At 49.4% G+C, this 26,700-nt stretch overlaps 1 pseudogene; it reads left to right on the forward strand.

The window, feature by feature from the left end:
* The first annotated feature begins 20,697 nt into the window (after positions 1-20,697).
* On the forward strand, positions 20,698-26,034 carry LOC111757211 (alpha-N-acetylgalactosaminide alpha-2,6-sialyltransferase 6-like; annotated as a pseudogene).
* Positions 26,035-26,700: the final 666 nt, after the last annotated feature.

The raw sequence follows: 26,700 nt of genomic DNA on the forward strand, positions 1-26,700 counted from the left end.
TGGCAGACCATTGGGTCAGACGCATATCAGCCCATACATTAGGATATGGCTCAGACCACCTGTCAGGCCACACATTCCCCCTGGGTGCTCAGAAATGAAAGCCATTGCACTGGGCAAGTAATTTAAATCTCCATTAAGGAGCCCTGTCCCCAAGAGCAGGGACATTTGCAAGGAGGTCAGACAAATGATAGTAATATCCAATCCCAGCTTCCCCTGACCCACCTCAGGATCCTGGTTAATGACAGGACCTTTCAAAGCCTGACTGCCCCTGAAAAGGGGCGTAACAGTGCCTACCTCTGACAGCTTTGCCTAGAAAGAGGAGCACAGGGCTTGGTGGGCCCGGAGCCCTGTGGGACAGCCGGGGAGATGTGGGGCTGGGGGAGGGCAGTCAGGACAGGCAGCAAAGGAGACAGAATTAAGGAGCAGCTGATGAGAGGACCGCGGTGCAACGGAAGACTCAGCCTGTGTCATTGATTGTGCCACTGGAGCAACTGGCTGAAGATTCCCAGACTCTGGCCCTCTGCTGTGCTCCTGAGAGGCATGGCAAGGACACAGTAAAGCTGCACAGTTCTGTGAAATGACTAAACAAGAAAGCATGCACGCCTTTAAATGGCACACTACTGATGGCTGGAGCCCAGATGGTCTCTTTTGTTTTTATTTTTTATTGTTGCTGTTGTTTGCATGCTGGGTTTCAAACCCAGGGCTTCTCCCATGCTAGGCAAGCACTTTGAACTCTACCACTGAGCTGTCACATCTCTAATCCAAGACAGTCTCTTAACTGGAATAAATCTGCCCCTACTTTCAAATGCTCAGGCACAAAAGATGGAAGGAACTGAACTGGAAGAAATAAACATGAGCTGCCAAACACCTCCACTTCCTTCAGTGTCCAACTCAACTCTCACCTCCTAGTGAAGACCTCCCCAGATTTCCTCTGTCCCGGAGCCTCTCGTGTCGGATTCATTCCCTTTCTATCTCTCCCCAGGTAGACTCCACCTATCCTGAGGCTGGAACCAGACTTGATTCATCTCTCACTATGTCCCTACAGATTAGCATAATGCACTCATTATTTCTTCATGGTTTTAGTCACTCACAAGCTACATATGAAGCAAGAGTTATATGCTGCTTACCAAAAAATGACCTTAGCTAGGCTACATCAATAGAGGTATTATACCCAGAGAAATGGAGGGGAGAAGCTTTCTGTGTTCTGTGTTACTCAGACATGCATCCCATGAAAGTATTCAAGACAAGGAGAGATGCAGAGCTCACTAGAGCTGTTTGTAAAGACCTGATAGATTGTCATCAGGAGTGGAGGGGAGGTTTGTATGCCTCTCTGTCTAGGGTCCCTCCCATTGTCACCATACTCCCCAGCCCAGAGCATCCTGGCTGTTTGTCACATCCTATCCAGCCAAGGTGTCAGACTTCCTGACGTGTCCCAGGGATGACTCCAAGCAGCATGCGGAGTCTCAGGGCCCAAACTGGCCCAGAGTGTTAACAGAGACCCACGGGCTGCCTGGCATCGGCAGATCAAGGGACAGGATTGGTAAGTCCCCTCCACCCCCTTCCCCTCCAAAAAAATTAAATTCCAACTCTAACTTCATTTCAACTTCAGATCGCAAACTTAAGTGTTTACTTCAGAGAAGAAGTGCTGTTTTGTGGTTTCCAGGACAATGCAGTTTGTAATTTTCTTACACCCTTCCAAGCAGGTGACATCTTGCTTACAAAACCTAATTTGTCCCCATACAGGGCTCTGAGCTGCGTGCACTTTAATACATGCACCAATAACACATCACAATAAGGTTAGAGGCAGACACTCCCTTCGTCCGCCCCTAACAGGCTTTTTCTGGATGCAGCCATCCAAGAAGAGGGCCTCGCCAAGTAGACACCTCCAGTGAGGCCTCAGAACCCGCAATAAGTGAAGCTTCCCTTGTAATTTCCTCTTGGACTAAGTTCCACCTCCTCACCCCCTCCCCAACTTAATTGCAGGAAGAATTGTTATGCTAATTAGCATTATTCACAGAGTTAACAGAGCACAGGGTCTAAATTTAGATCCCCTGCTGCAAACGCTCTGAATTCCTTGGGAGCTGGCAAAGATGTTGGTGGGAAGGAGAGGCTCCTGGGGTGGACCTGCTCAGTGAAGTTGCAGGAGAGAGGGCAAAGGCCTGCACCCCATCCCCATTCTGTCCTATCTTGGGTCCTCCTGAGGGCCTTGCCTTGCAGCAGAAAGTCTGCAGCTACTGGCAAGGAGGATTCTGAGAAGGCTGAGTAGAAGGGAAGAAAACCCATATGTGCCAAGGACCCACTGCATGCCAGGTCTGATTTCCAGAGTGTGGAGGGTGCTGCAATATGGGGGAGCAGCTCTGGCTTTCCTGTCACACAGCCCTAGGGTCCAGACTTGGCTCTTGGATTTACAAAGCTGAGTGGCCTCAGAAAAGTCACTTTGCCAGTCTGGACCTCAGAGTCTTCCTCCAAAGTGGAGAATAGAGCATCGATTCTGGGGGTGCTTTATGAGAGTTGAATGAGAGCGTATGTGAAACAGCTTGAGTGGGCGTCAGCCTGGAGGAAACATCTTACCTGGGATGATGGTGATGGGGGAGGAAAAGGAGCAGAGAAAGAGAAGAAAATAGGAGGAAGAGGAAGAGGAGGTAGAAACCACCATCCAGCACTCTGGAAGGACTTGTGAGTCTTGCTTTGTGGATAAGGAAATGAGCCCAGAGAGGGTAGGGAGTCTGGCCAGGCTCAAATCTGTACAAGGTCCGTGGGACTAAAAATGGCTACTTGGTCTACTGTCGTTAGGCCTTCATTGGTGCATGGAAGACAGCAGCTCAGCTCAACCCTGGCCTTCCTAGTGAACCAACAAAAGCACCCACATCATCTTCTTGAACCAGTTTCCTCATCTATAAAATGAAATCTCCTTCACAGGGGCATTGTGGGTGTTCAGTAAGTAACTCCAGATAAACCACTTGAAGCAGAGCCTGGCACACAGTGCCGAATACATGTGAGTTGGAAGTTGGGATGCCACCCTGCCAAGGACCCACGCTTTGAGGTCAGTAGGGTTTCCACTGTCACCTCCCAATGGCAGGATCCACAGTGAGATCCTTGACTGAGACATGCAGAATAAGAGATGAGACTACAGAATGCTCCTCACATTCCTTCCTAAACAGGAAAAGTCTTAGATATGAAATTGCAGCCCCCACCCTGATGGTCTCCAGCCTCCAAAGATACCCAGGCCCCAGGGAGCTCCCCATCAGTCTGCAGAATTCCCAAGGAAGGCGGCGTGCCAGAGTCAGCAGAGCTAAATCTCAGTGTCACTCAGCATGCAGGTGCAGAACCACTCCTGCTGCAGGCCTGTGACCTCTGCAAGCATGGGTGTCTGTGGGAAGTCCAGAGCTCCACCAGCCAGGAGGTGTGGGTTCAAATCCCTGCTCAGATCCTACAAGTTGTGGGCCTCCGCTGAACCTCTGGGTATTAGTGAGTCTCAGCATTCTCTTCTTTAAACAGGCAAGTTCCTTCAGAGCAGGCTGGTTATGCAGATTCAACAAGATTGCAAGACACTGCTGATTAAGCTGTGAAGTGCCACACGGTGTCCCTGAGTGTGGTGGCAGGTGCACAGCAGAGGGTGAAGCGCCTCTGCGGGGCTGGCTGTGTGAGAGTGGGAGGAGGGGCTGCATTCTCTAGCCCTGCTGTGGCTTCTCCATCAGCGACCACCGACCACCGTGCCTCAGCCTTTTGCAGGATCCCTCCCTTGTCATTCTTCCCCTCACTCTTCAGTGACCCAGCCCACTCACTGGGCCCAGCTGCCACCAACAGCCTGAGAACTTGCTCTTCCAGCACTGTCTCGGGGTCATTTCACTTTCCCAAGCTCCAGATCCATCTCTCCAGCCTCTTCCCCCAGACACGTAGGCCACAGAACTCACCCCAGCACAGCCAGCCCTGCAGTCCTCATACTGACCTCATCACTCTCTGAATCTGCTCCTCCTCCTGGTCCCCATCATCATGAATGATTTTAACACATCCCCACAGCCACAGTCAGAATCCTTTGAATCACGCAGGCATCAAGTCAGTCAGTAAATATTCCCCACCCCACATGCTGAATAGCTCGGCCCTGAGCCAGACCTCCTCATCCTGCACTCCTCTGTCCTCCGTGCTGCGGCTATCCTGAGTGCATTCTGTCCCAGAGATGCAGCAGGGCAGGGAGGTGGCAGGCACGTCCAGATGGGCCACAGAGGACAGGTATGTGACTCCCCTGGCCAAATCCCCACTTTGTACCACCGTGTACCTAAGGAGCATCTCTTAGTCCAACCTTCACCTGCCCCAAGCCAGGTCCTGCCACTAAGTAGGAGACAGCACAAGGGTCCAGAGATGACCACATCCCAGCCCCTGGGTCTGGAATATGTCACCTTACAGAGCAGAGGGTTCTGCAAAGGGAGTTAAGTGAACACTAAGATGGGGAGATGACCCCCCAGATGGGGGGCCAAAGACCATCACAAGGATCCTTCAGAGAAGGAGATTAATGATAGAAGAAATGACTAAATACTCTGAAAATGGAGAGGCCATGAGCCAAGGAAGACAAGTGGTTTTCAGAAAGGCAGGATTTCCCCATAGTCTCCAATGAACCCAGCTTCAATGACACTAATTTTAACCCGTAGGACCCACTTGAAACTTCTGATCTCCAGAAAGGGAGCACAGTATGCTGCATATCATTTAAACCACTGTCTGTGGCTGAAACTAATACCTCACAAGAAACTCATCCACATTATCTCCTCACAGACAGGAAATCTGAGAACAGAGGGCTTCAGTGACTGCCCAGAAGTAAACAGCAAATGAATGGCAGAGCCTGGATTTGAACACAAGCCTTTGGCACCAGAGTCCTGGGTTGAGAAACTCATATAGAAGAGATTAGAGACAGCGGGGACTAACTGAAGCCCCTGGATTGAGTTCCTCTTCACTGGAGGAGCTCAGGAGACTGGACAATTGTTTACTTAAGTGTTCGAGGAGGATTTCTCTGTTAAGTATTTACTGCAGGATGATGGCTTTCAAATCACTCAGTAGCAGAACCTTTCTACCAAAAAGGAATTTCCCACTTTAGTTAATCTAACATAATCTAGATCAAAGAGAAAGTCCTGTTCTGACCAACGGAGACTTGGAGGGTGGGGGTTCTCTGCAGGAAACGCCCCTCCCAGAGTGCCCCACCAGGAACTCCATGGAGCAGGGTTTGAAAGCACTTCCTGGTAGCTTTCTCAGTTCTGAGGTCCCAGGCGCCTGAGACCTTCCAGGGAGACACATGGCAGGGAACACGTAGTCTCTCTGGGAGTCCAGCAGGAGGCTGAGAGCCAGGGAAGGTTTAAGAGCCTGTCCGTGTTGCTACTAACAATTTTTAGTTACTTAATTCTCCTAGAGCTTTGACAGGTCCCCATAACTTAGGGTTTATTTGCTTTCTCTTGAATGTCACATATAATTCTTGTCGAAATGTTTATTTGCCTAATGCAACTTTTAGTGCCCTGGTAATTTATCCCCCCTATTTGTCAGCCAGGAAAAAAGGCTACTTTTAGCCTCAGGCTCAATTATGGAAAGTAATACCATTGTCCCCACTCTTTCATTTGCATCACAGAATGGGGGGCTGTGCCGCCACACCTGTCCCTGAATGAAGTGGAGTCCCCCACACTTCTGGCCTCCTGCCCCTCCTGTACAGCTTTCAGACTCATTTCCACCCAGAAACAGGAGCTCTGCTTTCTTCCAGAAGAGCAGCCATTGAGGGGTGAATTTTATCATCGCAAGCCCTTGGGAGAAACAAAAATCAATTCTCTGGATGCAATGTCATTTCCAAATCCAATCAATTCCATGAGTTGTGTGGAGAATTCAATTCAGCCAACACTAATTGAGCGCCTACTGTGTGCCAGACCCTCTGCTGGGAATTCAGCAATAAATAAGCTAGAGCCCTTGCCCTGAAGGCACAAAGGGGATTGGAAGATAGCATGTAACAAGATAACAGTGATACAGTTGGGGTTGTAAGTAATAGGGAGGGCAATGAGGAACTGGGGAACTCAGAAGCAGGTGGCCTGCTGCCCTGGGAGCCAGAAGAGATGGTGAAGGCCACTGTGTGGTATACAGCCTTATTGGTCACAGGAAAGTGGGGAGGACAAGACATAGACAGCCCATAGTAAGGAAAAGTAGGTCAGTCTTGGTACACAAGAGCCAGGCCTCAGTGGGGAGAGGCTGCAACTCAAGGTCTTTGATGTCACTCACAGGCAATAATTTGAGTTGAAAGATGCTAAACAAAGACTAAAGCCAGACATGCTTAGTCACCTGGAGGCTCTTTGCAATCATAGAGGAGGGAGGTGGCAAGCTGATCCCAGGCAGGATGATGCGTGGGGATGAGGGCATGGTGTACATATTGTAGAGATCTGGCTGCAGCCGCGGTGGGAATATAGCCGGGGGTGAGATGTGAGAGTAAGGGACAAGGGCGGATTGGTCATGGACACATTCCCTGCATAGGAAGTATTAACAGAGACTGGGTTTGGGGCAAGAAGAGAACATCTGGCCACAGCAGTACTGCGGGCCTAGAAGCACTCCAGGGAGGTAACCTAAGATTGTTGGTGTAAAGAGGGTGTCTCAGAGCCTCACTGGAATCACAGGGCTGGTCAGGACAGTAGAGTTTCCCCACCAGCCCCTTTTGCCCCAGCCAGAGGAAACAAAGCTGACTCCATCATGTCCTAGTCCTTTGCATGCCTTGAGCTACCCTGATCTATACAATCTCAGTCCTGGACAGGAGTAACTCTCTGAACTTGGCAGGGCTTCCAGAGTTGGCGAGCCTAAAACATCAGGAGCCCAAGGCCTCCAACAAACAGAAGAGAAATGGGATACACCAAGAGATTTAGTGTCAGGACCTAAGCTTGAGGGAGAGATGTGAATGCCCAGTACTTGCTTTCTTTTGGGGCCCATAGAACCATCTCAATTTTCCCCAAAAAATCACCCATTCTAGATGCAGATGCCTGGACAGGTGAGCTGTGGTCAGCACATAGGAAACCCAAGAGTGGAGTTAGGACCACTCACTAAGAGTGCAACAAGGAGTGTCCACCTCTAGACACCTATAAGGGGTTTGGAGCATTCTGGAGTCTCACTGGAGTAACCAGACTATGGCCAGTAGTGGGCACAGGCAATACTGGGTATGACTACAGCAAACACAGTCACAGGAGCCACCTTCCACAGGTAGGGATGGGGCTTGCCTGGCCCAGTGGCTCACAGCACACATCAGAATCAGGCTGGATCTGAGTTAGGCCTTGACTCTGCTCCTATTATAGGTGACCTTAAGAAAATTGTCCTGAAGGCCCTAGGGGGATTGGGAGATACGCGTGGAACAAGATAACGGTGATACTTGTTTCTCTGCTTGTGTCTTTTTTCGGGCTTTACAATCTGGTGCAAACACTGGTTGTTATCTTTCTTTTCAACTAAGGATGTAGGATGTCTTACTCACTCTTCACCCCAGAGCACGACTGGTATAGGTGACTGGTGCCGTGGTTTTGGACTTTATAAGAGAAGTGATAAGAGTAATGCTCACCTTGCATACTTGTTAGGCAAGTTAAATGAGGTACATTATGTGAAGCATTGATAGCATCTGACAATTAACACTCTCTGAGTGGGTAGTTCTTTTTATTTATTCACTTACTGTTATGCTTATTATAAAGAGATCTGCAAAAGCCAGAATATGTGACCTCCCCATCCCTGTCCAGAGGCCTTCTTTTGTCCTGACACTGGGAAGGAGCACCCTTGCTGTCAACATGAACACGAGGTCCCCAGCGGGAACAAAGCTTCACCAGGCTCTCACCAAATCCTGGCTCTGATCACCTCTTGGTCAGAGCAAGAGCCTTCCCCAAACAATGGGGACCCAGAAGCACCCCAACAGAGCAATTGGAAGAACTGACTGTCCCTGGGCCACATCTCCAGCTCATTTTTCCTTAAATTCACTCCCAGTCTGGAAAAGAAGTGTCCCTCCCCTTCTGGGTCCCTTTATTTCAGTCAGGATCTGCCCCTTGCATCCTCCACAGGATCAGCTCACGACCTGAGCTGATCCAATCAGCTCTCCTTAGGGACCAATAGAGCTAACATCCCTTTTCCCCACTTCTGTGCTCATGAGCCCACATTTCTAAGCACTTACTAAGGAGACACCAGGGCCCCCAGCAACCAATTCTCCACATTTGTTCCAAGGAGCAGAAATTCGCAAATAACAAAGAACTCAGAAGTCACTGCTAATCACATTTCCATAATATGATTTTTTTCAGCAGATTTACCTTCCTAATTACACTTGTCTCCAGCCAATATTAAAGTGATTTTGCACTCCCTGAGCACACTGGGGTTGTGCAAGGCTGCTCTCATGGTGCTGGGAAGCAGAGCTAAGCCATTGCAGTTTTGCCTTTAGGCACATAATTCTGGGGTGAGGAGGGAGAGATGTCCTACACCCTTAGTGGAAAAGAAAGACAACAACCAGTGTTTGCACCAGGTTGTAAAGCCTGCAAAGGTTGAACTGTCATAAGCTTCACAATAACCTTATAACTCAAGATACAAACAGAGAAACAGGGTATTATGCCTAAAGCATTAGGTATAAAATAGGACTCTACTGTGGACCTCCCAATACCAAAGCTCCTGAGTGACAGTGTGCCCTAGAGTGTCAGTATCCCCAGGTTCATAGCTGACACCACATAGCAGACATGTTATAAAGTGATTTACTTTATAATAATCATAACAGTATCAGCAGACTCAAAAGCAGAGAAAACTGAGGCCCCAACTACCACACTTTCCTGGACCCATGCCATTGCATCTTGACTCAAAGTTGGCCATATGGTGTGTAACTTGTTTTAATCAGTGGGACAGTCCCAAGCAAAAGCTTGAAAAGGGGCTGCTCCCAGAGCATAATCTAGCACTGTCCTTCAATTATCATGTGAATGAACTCATGCAAGCCTACTGGGGGGCCAGATGCAGGGTCAGCTCCCCTCATCATCCCAACCACTGCTCACTGCATTGGATGTGTGTGAAGCTACGGGTGTCCATCTGGGCTTGCCTAGCATAGGTGTGACTCAGCTAAATCCACTTAGAAGAATTGCCCAGCACCACTAAGAGGCAAGATGGTTAGTTACACAGCAAAAATAATTCTAGCTGATGGCTACCGGCTGAATGCTTGGGTCCACAATTTTTGTTTTGGAATGGTATCCCCAGGGGAAAGTATCTGGAGGTGGAGCCTCGGGAAGTGAAGGTTTAGCACCCTTATAAAGGAGGTCCCAGAACACTCCCTTCACCTTCTTCCATGGGAGGACACAGCAAGAGAACAGCTCGCCAGGATGCGGTCTCTCATCTGTCACCAAGTCTGCAGCACTGTGGTTCCTGACCTCGGATTTCCAGACTCCACAGCTGTGACAGGTGGCAACAAAGCATCCTGATCCCCGCTGTCAGAGAGCTGTTGACAGGGAAGTTCCCACTGCAGTCAGGTCTACCTGTCTCTGTCAGGCACTGTTGTTGCTCAGCTGTGGCCCATCCCAGCAATGTCTTTACCCTGAATCCCCAGACTGCTTAGTGTTGAAGTTCTGGTCTCAGACAGTACAAAAGTGTATCTCCATTTCTTACTGCATCTCCCATCAATGCGTTTTCCTAAAAAAATTCATCACTCATCCCAACCTTGTCTTTGCACCTGTAGAGACCCCCCAAATGAAGACAAAATCTCAGAAAAAAACTGCCCAAGAAAATTCAGCCAGGCCCAGAGGTAAGTCTAGATAGCCACTGAGGCCCAATGTGGATAGGCCCAGGCACCATGGGCTCTGTCCCCTTCCTTTCCTCCCAAGGTGCTTATGCAGCAGACAGTGCTTCCCAGAGCTCCATCCTTTTCCCTTGAGAGGCACAGTGAAGCAAACTGAAGCTACAAACCTGAAGTCAGACAGACCCAGTTTCAAATCCAGTTGTGCAACTTTGGATAAATGACTGGACTCTATGTTTCGAATTTTTCCCTTTGAAATAGGTTGCTGGTACCTGCTACCTGTCCCATGAAGATTGTCCTGGAACTAAATATGCATTTGTTTGAGTAATAATAGTTGCTGTAACAAGTAAGCCCTAATATTTCAGTAGTTGATTCAATAGAAATATATGTCTCAGTCACACAACAGCCAAACAAGATTGTGTCTGTTAAGTTGGTGGCTTTCCTTCATGTGATGATGACCTGGGGCCCAGGCTGCTTTCAGCTATGGTTTTGCCATCCTTTGGGGACAGAGCCCTCTGCATCTAGCCTTTAGACAAAAATGACACGTTGGAAACAACAAGTGTTATTTTATTCACCTTTACCCAGAAATACCACATATTACCTCCTCTCCCATTTGATAAATGAGACCACGTCATGGATCAGAAACAGTCTCTAGTTGGGCAGAATTGCCAGTGACAGCTCCATGGTACTGAAGAGAAACACTGTCCTGTGGCATGCAGACACCTGCCACGTGCACTGCAAGCCTCAAGCCTCGAGCACACAGCACACAGGCCACACTCAGTAGTCACAATGGCTACTTTTACAACTGCAACCACCATAACCCCCACTGCCCTTAATACAAGTTTATTAATACTGGCTTTGTGAAATACAGATTAAGTATGAATGGGAAAGCATCAGTGAGACTATTTGTTTCTTTTGCCTTCCCTCATCTAAGTCCCCAGTTGCCACTTGGGTACTTCCTAAGATCAGGTCCTCTTGGACTGAGTTCCTGCTGGAGAGCCACTTACAGGGACACAGCATGCTTAGAATGGAAAACTATCCCTAGATTATATAAGATACTTGTCCTCCTCCTCCCAGAAAACACTAGAGATCATCTGTGAGTCAGGCTCACCAGACCTTTTAATGGTCAGAGTGTAATGCTCTGCTGCTTCCCTCTGCAGCTAAGATGGACTCAAAGTAGGACAAAAAAGTGGAATTTCATGGATTGCCTCCCATTCCCTATGACTATTCCTCCTTCAGCACAAATGGGATTTTAGGCAACTGTTTCCCAACTCTCCTCTCTCATCAGCTCAGTCCATTTCTAACCCCTGTGGCCTTCTGATTTTTTCTGAAGTATTTACAATGAAAGCATCTTGTCTAGAGGAGGAAGATTCCTGTTGATTCCAGGCCACCCATGTAAACATGACCTCCTGGGGTCTAGGTTTGTAAAGTTTAAGTTCCGCTGGGCTATTTTCTTGAGCACGTATCTTCACCACTTTACTAAAGGCAAGAAAGAAGAGGCCTGTGTTGTAGACATGGACATGAACTGTCCTTCAGGAGAGAGGCAGGAAAAGAAATGCAAAAAGAAGAATGGAGGAGGCCACTCAGGATCCGCCAAAGCTGAATTCCACCCTCACCTCTTTCTCTAGAATGATGGGTTTGAATTCTTATTCTGCCTCCCTAGTTGTGTAATTTTCAACCAATCATTACACCTCCTTTAACCTTAGTTTTTTCATCTATAAAATGGGATTTCAAGGTCCATCTCCCAGGATTAATGAGACTATTAAGCAAACTTAATATTGCAACACAGTTGGCACAATACAAGATGCTTAATAAGCTGCTTAATAAATGATAGTTCCTTTTGCTTACTTCCTTCCAAAAGAAATGCCAAAGGGAAACATTTCTGAGTCTGAGGTTCACTGAAATTTTTCTAATAAAAGTATTTTTTCTAAGTGCAAATGAAGCATTTCACTAGCCCACCTTTAAGTCAACAATGCTTGCTACCAAGGCCAAGTCAGGGATACAGGGCAGGAATCGGTGGCCACAAATACAAAAATCTTACAATATAACTTCATATTAAGTTGTTAACATTGGATGTTTTTTAACCTACCAAGCAACAATTATATATAGTTCAATCCAAATCAAATAGTAACATTAATGTTTTATAGTATTTACTATGTAATAAGCCCTGTTCTAAACATCTTAGGGCTCGCTAAACCCTCACAACAGCTCTTTAGGGTACTAATATAAATGCATTTTACAGTGAAAGAAACCAGCACAGAGAGGTTTTGTGACTGTCCTGAAATCACACAGCCAGCAAAGAGCAAGGCAGAATTTCGGAGCCTGTGATTTAAGCTACTACATTTTCTCACTCTTTTATGAATGACTGAGAGACCTCCCCCCAGGAGGCCTTTGTAACCCTCAGGCTCTCGGGTGAACTGGGAGGAGAAACCCTCAGAAATGCCCCAGGGGAGCAAGAGCGCCTGTCACTCAGTGGCCCTCTGCTGTCTGCACAACCTCTTCTAGAAGAGTGTCAGCCCTCCCTCCAGAACTGCAGGGCAGGGACTGCCAGGCAACCGGCCCCTCTCTTTCCTGAGCATTTCATTTTCCTGTCCTCTGTGGCATGACTCTCATAAAACTATTCATTTCTTAATTCTGATGGCAGAAAGGAATTTAATCAAGTTGCTTGAATATGACGACAGCCTCCCGCTAAGCCAGCCGCCTCCCGAGGGTCGTTGGGAGACAACGCCCTGTTAATATTTAGCTCCAACAGCAAACATTATGGCTTTCAATTTAGAAGATTATGCTTCTGGTTAGTTATGTATCGTATGTGCGCGCGCGCGCTCGCTGGGTGGCTCATCTCATCAGCTCGGGAGCTTTTTGCCAGGGTTATAAAAAATGCCATTTTCTCTGCGAGCCCTTTCCACTCAGTGATCCAGTGAAGTAGTAACATCGGGATCAAAACCACATTCTGAAAAATAATTGATCTATACAGCAGCGCTCAGGCCTGCATTCCAACTGTCCCAAATTGCCATTTGTTGGGGAAGCCAGAGGCCGAGGGCGGTGGGACCCTTCTCACTCGCCCCTATTCTGCGGATGCGAACCTGGGCGGGTGGGAGCTGTCCGCGGTGCTGAACCCGGGCTCTCCTAGGACGCTGCGCAGCGCGGAGGAGCGCTGGCCTGCCGGGCCTGCAGGCTGCCTGGGGGGTCGCGTCCAGTCCGAGACTTGGGTCCTTACACTTTCCTTCTTTCCGGGGCTTCCAGTCCGCTCCCTAGCTCTGGGTTTGATTTTCCAAATGCCTGCTCTCGTGCAAGCTGTCTCTAGGGTCTGCGTTCACCCTGAGAAGCTCTTTCCTTAATGGGAGCATCTCTCTCTCTCTCTCTCTCTCTCTCTCTCTCTCTCTCTCTCTCTCTCTCTCTCTCTCTCTCTCATTTCCTTGTCATCCTATCCTTCCACCATCTCTACCTCCCAGGTCTTTCCCCTCCCTTCTTCTCTTCCCCTGCACAAGCTCTCCTCTCCAGGAGCCCCCAGCTTCCTAATGAATTCATTTCAGCAGCTATTAGGGATCAGCACCTGTCCTGATACTTGATGGGGAAGATGAATTTGAGATAAGATAGGCTGTTTCAATCTCAGCACATCTGTAATTGCATTACCATTAAATTGTGCCATTTTGCAAAGGTGAGAGCCAGGGCCCTTGCACTGGGAATCTTCTAAAACTCCTATGCCAACCCCTGTAAGATGTAGAGGCCTCTGGAAGAGGAGAGAGTCAACTCAGCTTGATTTGGCCGCTGTATTAATCACCCTTGTCTTCAGGATCTCTTGTTTGTCATTTTATTTCAGAAGTTAAAGGATTCTTGGGAATCATTATTTCTAACTGCCGTCTCTCACAAATAAATAAATAGAAACTCAAAGAGAGGAAGGGAATTGCCCAAGGTCACACAGGCATGAACCACTGAGTCTGCAGCTGTCCCTCATTCTGCAGCCTTCCTCCAATTTAAAACTCTGACAAGAAGGGAAATAAAAAATAGGATGCAGTATTTCCAGGTTCCAAAGGTGGTAACCATGTGCAACATCTAAGGACCTGTCTGATCTAGTGGGTAGGACACACAAATACAAAATCATGACTTCTTGTGGTCTGTCAGACTTGGCCAGGGATAAAGAGAAGTGAATTCAGCCCAGGAGAGGACAAAGCTGGCAAACACTGGATGGAGACTGGATGCATGAGAGCTCCAGACAGATGGGCTGGGATGCAGAGCCAGACTCGATTTCCAGCTGAGACCTGGGGGACACAACCAGGAAACCAGTGCAGAAGGCAGCACATCAACTGAGGCAATAAGACAGGGGCTCGCAGTGGGGCTTATAGCCCGGAAGTCCCCCTAATTTGTGCCTGACCCGAGGCTGGGCCAGCAGGGAGCTGGAGAGGATAGAGCCTCCAGGATGGACTGGCAGCAGAGGAGGTGAGGCACAGATGCAGCTGGCAGTGTATTCCACTTGGGAATCAAGCACACATGGTAGACTAGACATCAGGAGGATTTGGGGCCACTAGAGGAAGCAAACAAGATCCAGGGTGCCAAAGAGGGTGCTCCCTGGCTCTGGGCTCTATGCTCTTGACTCTGCTTTACCATATCACTGCCCTGGTTTCTGCCTCTAAAGGGAAATGGATGTAAACAGCCAGACATGTCCTACACTAAGGGACTGTTCTGTGTCCACCTACTATTAACTAACCTGAGGAAGGATGGGATTGAGATTGGAGGGCTAGCAGGGAGAATATCACAGTGGTCTCCAGTGGGTCTGGAGGCCAGGGTTCCCCACACCCTAAACCCCACGTGAGAAGTGGTGGAAACTGAACAGGCAGGCTAAGCAGATGCAAGTGTCTAGCACATCAGCCCCAGCCCCAGGGTTGGGAGGGCAGCAAGCAAACAAACAGCCAGGCTGCAAATGTGTCTCAAGGTCCAAGGATCAGCCTGCCCCAGTGACTACACCTGCTTTTGCAAAGCAGTTACTTTGAAGCCCAGCCTGATGCAGAGAGAGAGCATACACTGCACCCAGGAACAAAATAGGGAGGTTTAATGATGCGAAATAGCTCTGTGTGTAGTCTGGGTACACTACAAGGGCTGCTGAGAGCCTCTAAAAGCTTCCTGGGCAGGCCTGCCTCTGAGGCTGGCCCATTATGTTGTTTGCTGCCTTGTGATCTGGATGAAGCCTGTGTCTGTTGGCCCTGGCTCTGTCTACCCACCCTGCTTCTTTCTCCCAACTCCAGGCACCCATGGACCCCCAGCCTGGGTCAGTGGGCACAAAGCCGACTGGCCCAGCAACTCCTAGATAAATCAATTTGGATAAATGAGCTTAACGATGTATGATGCCCTTGCTCCACTGCATGCCTTCTGAACTATTAGTTCTCCAGAGACGATCAATTACAGGAGCCCCATGCTAATGTTCTTTTAATGGAATCTGTTATTTAAGTTTAAGATGAGCAGGTATTGAATGCATGGGAGTTAGATACCTGTTAAGTGCATCCCAAATCAGGGGCAATGGATGGGGCTGACCTCAAGATGGACCCGCTGAAACAGAGAAAGAGCCAGTAAATCATTCTGAACCCTGCAGAAAGTTGCACTGAATCCAGTCATCATCTATGACTTGTGTTTGTAGAATTAACTTTTCCATGTACTTGAACAAGCATTCTTAGGTTGTTAGAAGCAGAGTAGGAGAACCAGAACGTTTTTGAAGAGGAGAGGCTGACTGAGCTGAAGTAAGTCAAGGAGTGAGTGGTAGGCAGAAATAGTATATTGATAGTCAGATCTAGAGAGGCATATCACGAATGCAAGAGGTGATGGCCAAGCCCTAAACATCCAGGTCAGCATAGAAGTCGTACTTCTCAAGTGACTTTAACCACTTGGGCATGTGAAGTGGTCAGTTACTACAAAGAAGAGAAGCCTCAGAACTACAAAGGTAGCAGAGAACTCCTGGGAGAACCCAGGAGGAAAGAGGGTTAGGAGATGCAAAGCTCTGTTTCATTCCTCCTTCTCTGAGGCAGTGGTTTTCAGCCTGGCTACCACTGCTTAGAATCATCCTGGGGAGCTTTAGAAAACACCAAGCCTAGTATCCTCCCAGAAATTCTGAATCAATGGATGTGGGAGTGGAGCCAGCCATTCGTATTTTTTAAAAGCTCTCTAGTGTGATTCTAATGTATCTCCAGACTGGTGAACCCTTGCATGGAAGGACATCACAGGGAAGAAAGGACAGAACAAGTGTGATGACCTGCGGGTCCCATCAGGAGGACCTGCAAACGATGAGGCAAAGAGAGCTGGCAAGAGGGCTCAGGCCCAGAGCCAGCTCCTCTGTCCTGGGCTTCATCCCAGAGGTGAGATAAGGCTGAGGAGGGTCACCAGAGAGATCCACACAGAGGTGGAAATGGTTTGCACCCAATGTCGTGTTGTTTTATTGGACCTGTATGAAAGAAACAAGGAGTCAGCTGCCTCCCTAAGACTCCCTCCCACTCTGGGCGTCACAGGAAGAAGCAACACTCAGCGGGTAGGAGAGAAAGTACGCAGACCAAGGTGGCCCCTGTACAGCAAAATGAAGGTCAGTGGTCAGGGCCCAGGAGGGGCACTGTCCTGCCCGAACAGGAGGACCTGATGAGAACCAGGCGAAAGAATCAGGCTGTACACTTGGAACAAGATATAGATTGGGGTCATTGTCCTGGAAAATTAGAAAAGGGGCTCAAAATCTATCTGAGCATGAAAGAGAAACAGCTCTTGGGCAGAGGGAGCAGGGAGTCCCTGAACATCCGGAGGGAGCCTTCTGCGGTACCCATGGCAGTGGACATGGCCACTCACACACCTGCAAGTCGTCTGTGCCTATCTGATGGTGGCCTTCTGAAGTCTTAGCTGGCTTAAGTCTCCTTTAAGTATTCCAGTCTGCTGCCACAGTCTTCCCATGCCCAGATCTGAATAGCAAATCAGGGGTGGGGACCCTTCTCTTTGGAGTTCACAAAGAAGGCCTCTGGTGTACATTTGATACAGGAGAGGAAAGATGGATGGAACCAATCCATGTATGCATGACTTCGCACTATAATTGTGATCTTAAAAACCCACAGATACAGAACACTTTTCAGGTGAAGAGAGATTTTAATACATTTTGTCTCGACTAGTTCTATGGCAAGTATGATGATGCTCACTTTGCAGATTAGGCAGGAGGCTCAGAGAGGTTGTATCACTTTCCCACAAACACACAGCTAGTAAATGGAGTAGGAATTTGTGGAGCAGGAAGCCAGATATGTTCACAACATCTTTAGAAACACCTAAGGCCCCAGTTACCCATCTGGAAGTCCTTGTCCTGTCCCTCTTTCAGTTCACCCTGTCCTTTTCACTCCCATTTCCCTATTTTCTTTTCTTGGTGACACTTCCCATCACCTGACTTGAGTACTGACGTATTTGTCTTTTTGTTACAGTTTGTCACTCTCACTAGTGGGGAAGTTCCAGGAGGGAAGGAACTCTATCCCTCTTGTCCACCTCCACATGTCCAGGGCCCAGTACAGTACCAATCATGCAAATGTCCCATGGAGCAGCCACACACTGTCTGAGGGAGGCTCTGGGGTGGGTGACGTGGTGGTATTGAGGACATTTTCCTGGTGACACAGCTGACTATTCTGTGCTCTTTTGCAAAAATCCAACCCTCAGATGCAAGGTTGCTTGCAAATTATTTCTGCCATCTCTCCTACAATTGTTTTAACAGCTGACTGAGCTGCAATGTATCAATTGTGTAAATTCTGGGGGCGTTTTCAGGTTTCAATCTCCTTATGTGTTTCTAGTTGACCAAACTTGTACAAATTACCATTAACTGCAATCCCATCATCAGCTGGCTTGCTGGGCAGGAAGGCTGTGGCATGAGTTTAACCCCTGAAGCCCTGAAGCAAGCACAAGAGGTCTGGAGCCAGCACTGGATGGGGAGAGGACAGTGCCTGGTGTTCCCTTAATCCTTGGACCTCAGTCCTCGTGCCTCATGGAGGTTTCTGACTTATCACCTTCACCCAACTTCCGTGTCTGGTAGGCGCCTCTCTCCTCGGAGTTAAAGTTATGTCCTGCCACACTCCACTAAGAGTTGATAGAGCCTCTCCTTAAACCCAGGCCTGCCTCACTTTACCACCCAGCAGAAGGCACAGGGAGTGAGGGGTGCAGGGAAGTACAGCTCTGAGCAGAATTCTAACGGAGGTGGGGGATATCCTCATAGCTCTATCCCTGGAATCCTGGCACAGAGGCTAACCCACAGCAAGGACTAAATCAATTTCTTGAATGAGTGAATAAAATACAAAGATGATACATACTCCTATTATCTGATAAATCCTTGTTCAACCACTTTTGTGCCCCCAGGCCAGACCCATAACTACCCAGAATCATCATTTCCTCCCTCTAATGTGAGCCCTGTGCTCAGACCAGGAAGGTGTCTCTGTGGAAGGAGAGAAAAATCTTGTAACTGTCAGGAACACGTGTGAGAACTGTCACAAGTGCACAAAGGAGCAGCGTCGATCTTGAAACAAGCCACTGTTCTGTTTATTTTGCAATGATGCAAACTTCATAACTTTTCCTTCCAGATTAAAAAAAAATAGAAAGATTTCATTGCTATTTCCAAGAAATCTATAAACGGCAAACACTGTAGACTTGCCTTCCTCTGTGGAAGGCAGCAAACATGATGCTGCTCCTGGTGGCCTCAGGAGAGTCAGGGGAGGAGGGGACACTCGAGGAAGGACAGGTCACACAGACCGGGGCACACTTCCTGGAGAGGACACTGAAAATAGCCCCTGGGAAACAGGCAGGGCTTTGTCAACGGAACCGGAGTTGGGCAGGGGATGGTGGCCCACAATTCTCCCATGGTGTTGCCAAATGGAAACTGGGATGGCTGTGGGATTCCCCCCTACATTAGCCTCAATCCACCCTGGCTGATTGCTAGCAACACCAACAGAAATAAGGTCAATCTACTAAGCATATACTACATTACATACAGGACCCCAACTTATTACTCGGCATGGAGCATCTCAGTTCATCTTCATGCTTTCTCACAAAATTGGTATTTTTATGTTCTGACATGGCACCTGATGGTCCCGGACTCTCTGTAATCTCCACCCACGGTGTGAGGGATTACACCTTTGGCCTTGTGACTTGCTCCTAATAAAGAGCTTAGGGCAAATACCATAACCCATCCCTTCCAAGACTGGGTTATAAAAGACTGGGACTCTGGGACTTCTGTCTTGATTTTCCCCTCCCCCACTGTGCATGCATGTGTGTGTACCTGTGTGTGTGCATATATGTTCTGATGCAGAAACTGAGGGCAGCCTCTGTGTGAGTGCAAGCAAAGACCTGCAACCTCAACCCAACAACTTTCAAGAGCCTGAATCTTGCCAACACCATGTTTTATGGTGGGGGGGGGGGAAGCTGACTCCCCTATCAGGGCCTATGGGAGGAAAATTTTGGCAACACACGGAGTGCAGCCCTATGAAGGCGCTGCAGAGCTGCGACCAAGCCCTGATCCACAGGAACTATCTGATAATCAGTATGGTTATTCTCAGCTTGTGAAGGGATATTTGTTCTGCAGCACAGATAACTAATACAATCATTATTCCCATTACAGATGAGGAAACCGGCCTCAGGGTAGTCACCACATTTGCCTGGGTCTGGGTGGGTAACTCATCTGACACCATAGCCTGTTCCTGTTCCTCTCTGTAGCCTTGTTTGTAGGAACTAGTGGCCCACCACCAGCCTTGAGCCTCCACCCTCTCCCCTCTGCCTCTGCCTCCACACTTCTGTCCTGAGACGTGACTTTATTGGACTTTGAGGCTTCAGCCACTCTTGGCAAGAGCCTTTTCAGGCGCAGTGTCCCATGACTCTTGGGGTCGCCCTGATGGACAATGACTTTGTTCCTTACCTGAAGGGAGGGAGGCTATAGTAGTGTGGCAAGAGAGCCTAAGGCTCTCTGTAAAGCTCCCTATTCCCGTGCCCCATCCCTAAGCATTCCCAGCACCCTGTCCCCTCCCCCCTGCACTCCCCAGCAGCCTCCAGAGACACTGCAGCCCCGCCCCACCCCCACCCATGGCACTTGGCTGCAGGTCTGAGCAGAACAAGACCCCAGGGGACCAAGGAGAAGGCAGTTGGAAGGTAGTGTCTCCCGCCCACAGAGCCCAAGGAGCTGGGGTCAGCCAACTCAGGTCCAATGCTTCTCCATTTAGGCCACATTTAGGCCATTTATGCCTGGTTTCTCACCTGCAAAGTGGGAATAACAAGAATAACAAAGGTCTAAGTCTGGGGCCTAGCATGTAGTCAATACAAGAAATATGATCCATTAATATTGTTATTATTATTGTTTCCTTATTTATAGAGCTAGGGTAGTTCTGCACTTCCTAGAACTAGCCAATGATTGTAGAAAGTGCTGAAAGAAAAATGTTATCAGTTATAACCTCATTAAGCTGTTTCCCATCTCTGAGTGTCAGTATAGTACAGAAGGCGCACGTGCCTGGCAGTGCAATCGCCAGCGACACAGGACCTCCAAAGGGACTGTGGAAAGTATACGTAACTCCCAACCTGCTAGAGGACCAATATACGGATTTCATGTTCTCCAGACTCGAACAATGAATTTTGAGGAACAGAGGTTAAAAGTAGGAAGTTTGGAAGTTTGAGGGAGAGACAGCTCCTGAGAGAGACAGGAGGGGATCCCGCGAGCATGCTGCCAACGAATCCACTTCTCAAAGGAAGTTTCATAGAGCAAAATCACGCGGTGGGTACAAAATCACAAGTGGGTACGACGTGGGCCAAAACTATGATGAACCGATAAGATTACAAGCATAGGAGTGGCGGGACCCCTGTCTCAAGTCCTGCTGCCTGGTGAGGAACCTTGGGCCATGGGGGGGGGGGGTTCTGGGCGCGCCTAGGTGGAAGCGTGACCCCGCATCCTTGCCCCCACCCCCACCCCCACCCCGGCAGACGCTGAGATGACTAGCAGCGAAGAGCAGCGGTCAGCGGTGCTCCTGACCTCATCACCGTCCTCATCCTCTGCAGCTCTAACAGCGCCGTGCAGTCTAACCCTGTGCAGCCGCACAGCCAGCCCAATTTCAGGAGGTGGAGCCTCACCCACAGCTTCGTCCCATTCTGGGCAACAAGACACTGCCAACCTGTACCACTAGCGTGTGAATGTCACCAGCTGCAGCCTCTTGCTGGGCGCCAAACTGGCCCCACCCCAGAGTGAGTGGGCAGAGTGTACGATCTGTACTAACGATGCACCCACCACGGGCTACTTGGTCGAGGTGGCAAAATCCCCTTCCCAGTGGTGACCCACTCTAGCGTGTTCCAGGTGCTGCAGCGGCCCCAAGAGTTTGTCAACTGAACCACCAGAACTAGGTTCATCTTCTGCCCCCTCCCCACACCACCAGCAAGATGCAGAAGCCACAGGGTAGCGTGGTGTGCCTCACCGGGGAAGGGGGCCTGGCCTTCGCAGCACACAGCAGTTCAACCATTTTTTCCACAGGGCCTGTTGTTCCCAAAATGCACTGCTCCGAGCTTGTGGTTCTTGCCACCCTCGGACAGGTTTCCTAGGAAAGTTCTTGGGTCCCTCCATTAACACAATCTTCAACATGCTCTGCATGGCCTCATCTCCCCAGTACAGTTTCCTCCCACCATGCTTTGGTCTGAAGGAAAAGTGTCTCAGCATGCTCTACTCTACGGTTACTAGCTACTCCTAGCATCTTTCTAGGAGACCTTTCAAGGTAAAGACTATTCCCAGCATGCCTTGCTTTAAGCACACATTGCTCCCAGCATGCTCTGTTCTCAGGATACCTCATTCCCAGCATGCTCTTCTTTGACTACTCTCCCTAGAAAACCTCGATTACTGTCCACTGATATAAATATAACGTGAGCCACATAGGTAATTTTAAAATCCACAGCAGCTGCATTAAAAAAGTAACAAGAAAAAAGAAGGAAAAAAGGCAAACAGCTACATTTAACTGTAATATATTTTATTTAACCCAATATATTCAACATATAGCTGTGCATTTTGTTACATTTGTATCTAAATATTAAAAAATTTTGCAGCTACCTAAAGGTTTGAAGAAAAGATTACAAGTTTAACCACTTAAGTAATGCTGATCCAGTGGGGAAGCAAGTCTTGTGGCAAATGTGCGTAGAATGAACTGGGACCTTTTGGAAGAAATGAGTCGGGATTCTGGTCATGCACCCGGGTGACTGATGCCTATCTGGGCTTTAAGGACCAGGTAATATCAGTTACAGTGTATTGCTTATCCTCAGGAAGGCTGACCTGATCATTCCATCTTTACCTTGAGGCCTGGCCTTCTACGAATGCACCCCCAGCCACAGTTGTACTGTCTTCCTGTCTTCCGCACTGACTCCTTCAATGGCTTTTCCATAATTGCCTATAAAAGCTGTATATGAGGACTCAGTGAAATACCAAAGTACTTAAGAAATATTTTTGCAAAGAATGGAGGCTAGACTCCTGAGCAGGGCCCAAGGCTCCCAATCCAGGGCTCTTCCCCTCCTACACTGTACTCCTGTCACTGATCCTGTGCTGTGTTCTCCACAAGAGAACAGGGTGCATCTGCAAGGAGGCAGCTTCCACAAAGCCCTTCACTGCACAAGCTCTGAGCTCCTGGTACCCCCAGCCCTGTGGAAGTGCCCTTCTTGAAGCCCAGTCCTCATTCCCTGCCTTAGGCCCTGCTGCATCCACTCCAAGCTTTCAGATTGCACCTTCAAAGCTACATGATGCCCTCAGATACACCAAAAAGTATGAGCAAAGAAGAGGCCCTGACTGCATGGTGGCCACAAACACATGACAGAGGGAGCCACACTCCTGGAGGGACCAGTGAGATGCGGCTGCAGCCTGCATCGCCCTGATTTATTTCCAGATTACTATTGCCAACAGGTTCCCGCTTCTGCTTCCCAGCAGTAGCTCCCTCTCAAATACTGAATTCCAAATGCACAGTAAAATAAATATTTTAAGGCTCGGTGGCCTGAGTCACCAGAGTTTGGTGGCAGCTAATGCTCTGCAGCTGGCCCTGCCCACGGGCCTGCTTAGCATGCAATTAAAATGCAAAATAACATTCCTCACATGCTCCCCTCCAGGCTTGTCTTCTCCCTTCAAGGCCCTGTTGGATTAAGAAGCCTCTGGAACAGTGGGGAGGTGCTTTTTCTGTTACTCTCATTGGCCAGCGTGCCAGCCTAGGTTATGGGCTTGGCTCTGAGCCTGGCCTGAGCTGGGACTCTAATCCTCAGCTGCCACCTCCTCCTGGCTCTTGTGAGCCATGCCTGCACCACCACACACACAGTCCTAATGACAAAAATTAGACTGCATCCCTGTTTATAACCTGTCGAAGATGCCTGCTGGCCTTGGTTTATAGTCAGAGCCATGACTGATCTCATGCTGGACCACTTGGCAGCCCTGTAGCTCTGGGCTCTTCTTCAACTCCTCTCCAGCCTCACTGGCCTCTTTAGTTTCCTGACCCCAAGAGCCAAGCTTTTTTCCTGCCTCAGGGCCTTTGCACTGCTGTTATTCTTTCTTCTGAGCTGTACATGGCTGTCTCCTAGTCAACCTTCAGCATGCCCACTTCATAGAAGCCTCCTCAGACCTCCTTCTCTGGCTGGATCACTGTGTGCGTGCCTTCCTGCATGCCTGGCCAGAGTGGGGCACAATAAACATCTAATGAGAGAAGGAAGGAAGGGTTCTAATCTCATCCACCTTCTCCTGGTTTTCTCTGTAGGGTCCACTGCGTGGTATGGGAAAGATCTCAAGGCTTGGGTGCTAAAGAGCCTCTTAGAGCATCCAGGCCATCATTTAAGTCAGTTCCCCAGTTAAACCTCCCCCTGCTACAGCTGGTCCCAGCAGGGCAGGGAAAACAGAGGCAAGCAGCACATCTGTGGTTCCCGAGCTGCAGTGGGATGTGGGGGACAGACCAGGTGGCAATGCAGAGGGAGTGCTGGCAGCCAAAGAGAACAGCAAAGGAACCAGCACAGAGCAGGAGGGAGAAAGGAAGAGACTCCACTAGCTGAGCACAAAGCACAACCTGTAGGACTATTGCACAGCAGAATTGTCATTTCCAAGGCTGTTACATGATAAGGACTAACACAGTAACAAAGCACTGCTCTCCTTGTATGACTACAAAGTAAATTATGGGCTGGTATAGGGAGGCCGCCCCTAAGGAAATTGAGTGCACTCTGAGACTTTATCAATAGGAGTGCAGTACATAGACTAAGAGAGGTGATTGCCTACCACACCTGCTCTGGTGTAGACTTCCCTGGAGAGCTGCCCAGCTCTCCTCACACTTTGGGAGTTCTACCAACTTGTAACTGTACAAAAGAAAGAGCCTGACATCCTGAAAGAGCTGTAGCTGTCCAGCCAGTAGGAAAGAGACCCCAGAAAGCCTTGACCTGGATGTGTGACTCCACAAATTGTCTAGAGGTGGAGCTCAGCATGGTGGGGAACTGGGATTCCATGACTGTATGACAAAAGGATAGCAACCTGCCACTAGAGGCGATCAAACCAAGACCTGAGGCCTCTGTGGGGAGATGGCAGAGAAGATGTTGGGTCTAGGGAGGGTGGGCCTGGAAGGGCTGGGGAACTCTTTAGAGAAGAAGGACTTCTGCTCCCAGCCCCGCAGAATCAGAAAGCTCTGTAGCAAGAAGCACTGTGTGAGGTCTCTGGAGGGTACTGGATGAGCCCATGCAGGCTGTCAGCTCGGTGGGAGGGAAGGGGCCTCCTAAACAGGCCAGCAGTGCAGTGTGTGGACCCTGGACTCCAGGACGAGTGATCAGGTTGGGGCATAGAGATGGGAAAGCCAGCAGAAAGGGCAGCTGTGGTTGGTCAAGGTCACACAGGAGGGACAAACAGAAAGGGCGGCCCAGAGCTCCAAGAACCTGGCTCCCAGTTCACGTGTCCTGCTGTGTGTGTGACTATTCCCTGTGAGTTGGCCCTGAAAATGCTCCTTGCTACTAGCCCTGTAGGACACCAAGTCTCCAAGCAGGAGTAGGCAAGTGGAGAGATGGAGCTGAGCCTCAGCTTCCCAGAGACAAGCAGAGGCCCAGACCCAGCAGATCCTCAGACAGAGTGTGGGGGCAAAAGCTGGCAATGAGGGAAAGAAATTGGAGGCCCAGACTTCAAATGCCACTGGGGCTGAGCCCTTCAAGTGCGTACCAAATGTCCCTGGGGGACAGCTCATACCCAGCACATCCGCATCAGGAAATGTCATCCAGAGACAGAGACAAGGGGGCTGGTAGCCAGCAAGGTCTGCTTCTTGTGAGTCTCCAGAGAAAGGAGCACATGGACAGGGCCCCTGTGGTCTCAACAGCCCAGAAGATGCACACAGAGCCCCCATCGGTGGGTGTTGGGCCCAAAGAGGCAGCTCAGGACTCCCAGCTGCATGGCCTCCTCACAGGCAAACTGGCCTCGTTGGACAGGTGAGGTGTCACCCAGCCTCCATGGTCACTGGGGCGGGGGCTGGGGATTTAGCTCAGCGGCATAAGCGCCTGCCTTGCAAGCAGGCAGTCATGAGTTCAATCGCCGGTACTGATAAAAAGGAAAAAGACAAAAAAAAAAAAATTCTCACATGGTCACTGGGAGAGAGTGAGGTGGCACAGTGAGGGGCAAGTACTTGGCCAAGTCACCAGGGCAGGCTCACACCGAAGCTCCAGTAAGGCTCAGTGTCCCTCGCAGTCCCTTGGGATTCCTCCCTGGCTAACATGGGTCTCGAAATCAGGACAGCCTGGGTCCAAACACACCACTCCTACTTCTCAACCACATCTTCAAAAGGGGCAAAGTAACACCCAGCCTGGGGCTGTGGTGAAGACTAAATGAGCCCATAAGTGTCAAGGCCTGAAGTCAGAGCTCAGTGCTAGCAACCATCACTACTGCTGGTGGGGTGGTGACCATGGCCCTCCTCCGTGATCCTGCACACATGCACATGCATGCATGTGTCTGTGCACACACACCTACACAACAGTAGAAGTCAGGAGCCATCTACATGGTTCAGCACCGTGACCCATCCGCCAGCCCAGGGCCTTCTGCACATCTGCTCAGTAACCACTGCCAGCTAAAAAGCAGACAAATATTTGAGCTCTTTCCTCAGAGCCCTCAGCTCACCTCTGTCTTCGTTTCCTATTTCAAAGCCCTGGATCCTGCTGGATCTCAGAGTCCAAGGCCTTTCTGGACCCGAGCCTGCCCCCTGGCTGTGTCTGCTCCATCTAGAGGATGCAGCACCTCGGAGGAGGAGATGGGCACCTTGCCTGGTATCCCATCCCCCAGGAATCCTGACCTGGCCCAGGACTAGAGGCCAAAGATCTACCTCTACTGAGCACCTCCCTCCCCCACCCCCACACAGGAACACCCAACACCCCCCTCAACTGATCCTGTTCTCTTCTTTCCTGCGGTGTCCCTTGCAGTGCAACAAAGAAATCAAGATGTCCCTCTTTCTAGAGATGTGATCTTGGGTGACTTTCCTTCCCTCTGAGACTCTGCTTCATCATCTGTGCTGTGGGAGTAACCATCCCTGGTCAGCCAGCAGGGGTACCATGTTCCCAGGGATGTAGCTCCTGTAGTTCTCACCCCTTCCCATCCTAGATCCTACTGTCACCCCTAAAAGCTATGAAGAGGTTGGCCCCACACACACACCAAGGCCAAGGGCCATGGCTTTCACACTCAACTCCTGCCTCCTCTCGCTATTGCTCCCCTAAAAATGTGGTTCCCCCATCAGACAGATTGTGGCTCCTGCTTCACGTCCATTCTTAGGTGTCCCCTTCCCATTCTCGGTAGAGATGGCTGATTTACCAGGGGACATGGAAGAGAGATGCCCTCTGGGACTACTTGGGTGGACCAGTGCATGCAGCAGAAGCACACATAGATGGCCCTTAATTTCCCCAGGTAAGAATCCCCATGTTTTCAGAACAAAAAAGGTAGCAAACCTGCAGCCCCTCCTGCTCTGGGAGCTGCCGCCACA

This window comes from Cavia porcellus, unplaced genomic scaffold, assembly GCF_034190915.1.
Source record: "Cavia porcellus strain 051 isolate PalLab524CR breed Dunkin Hartley unplaced genomic scaffold, mCavPor4.1 scaffold_25, whole genome shotgun sequence".
NCBI lineage: Eukaryota > Metazoa > Chordata > Mammalia > Rodentia > Caviidae > Cavia > Cavia porcellus.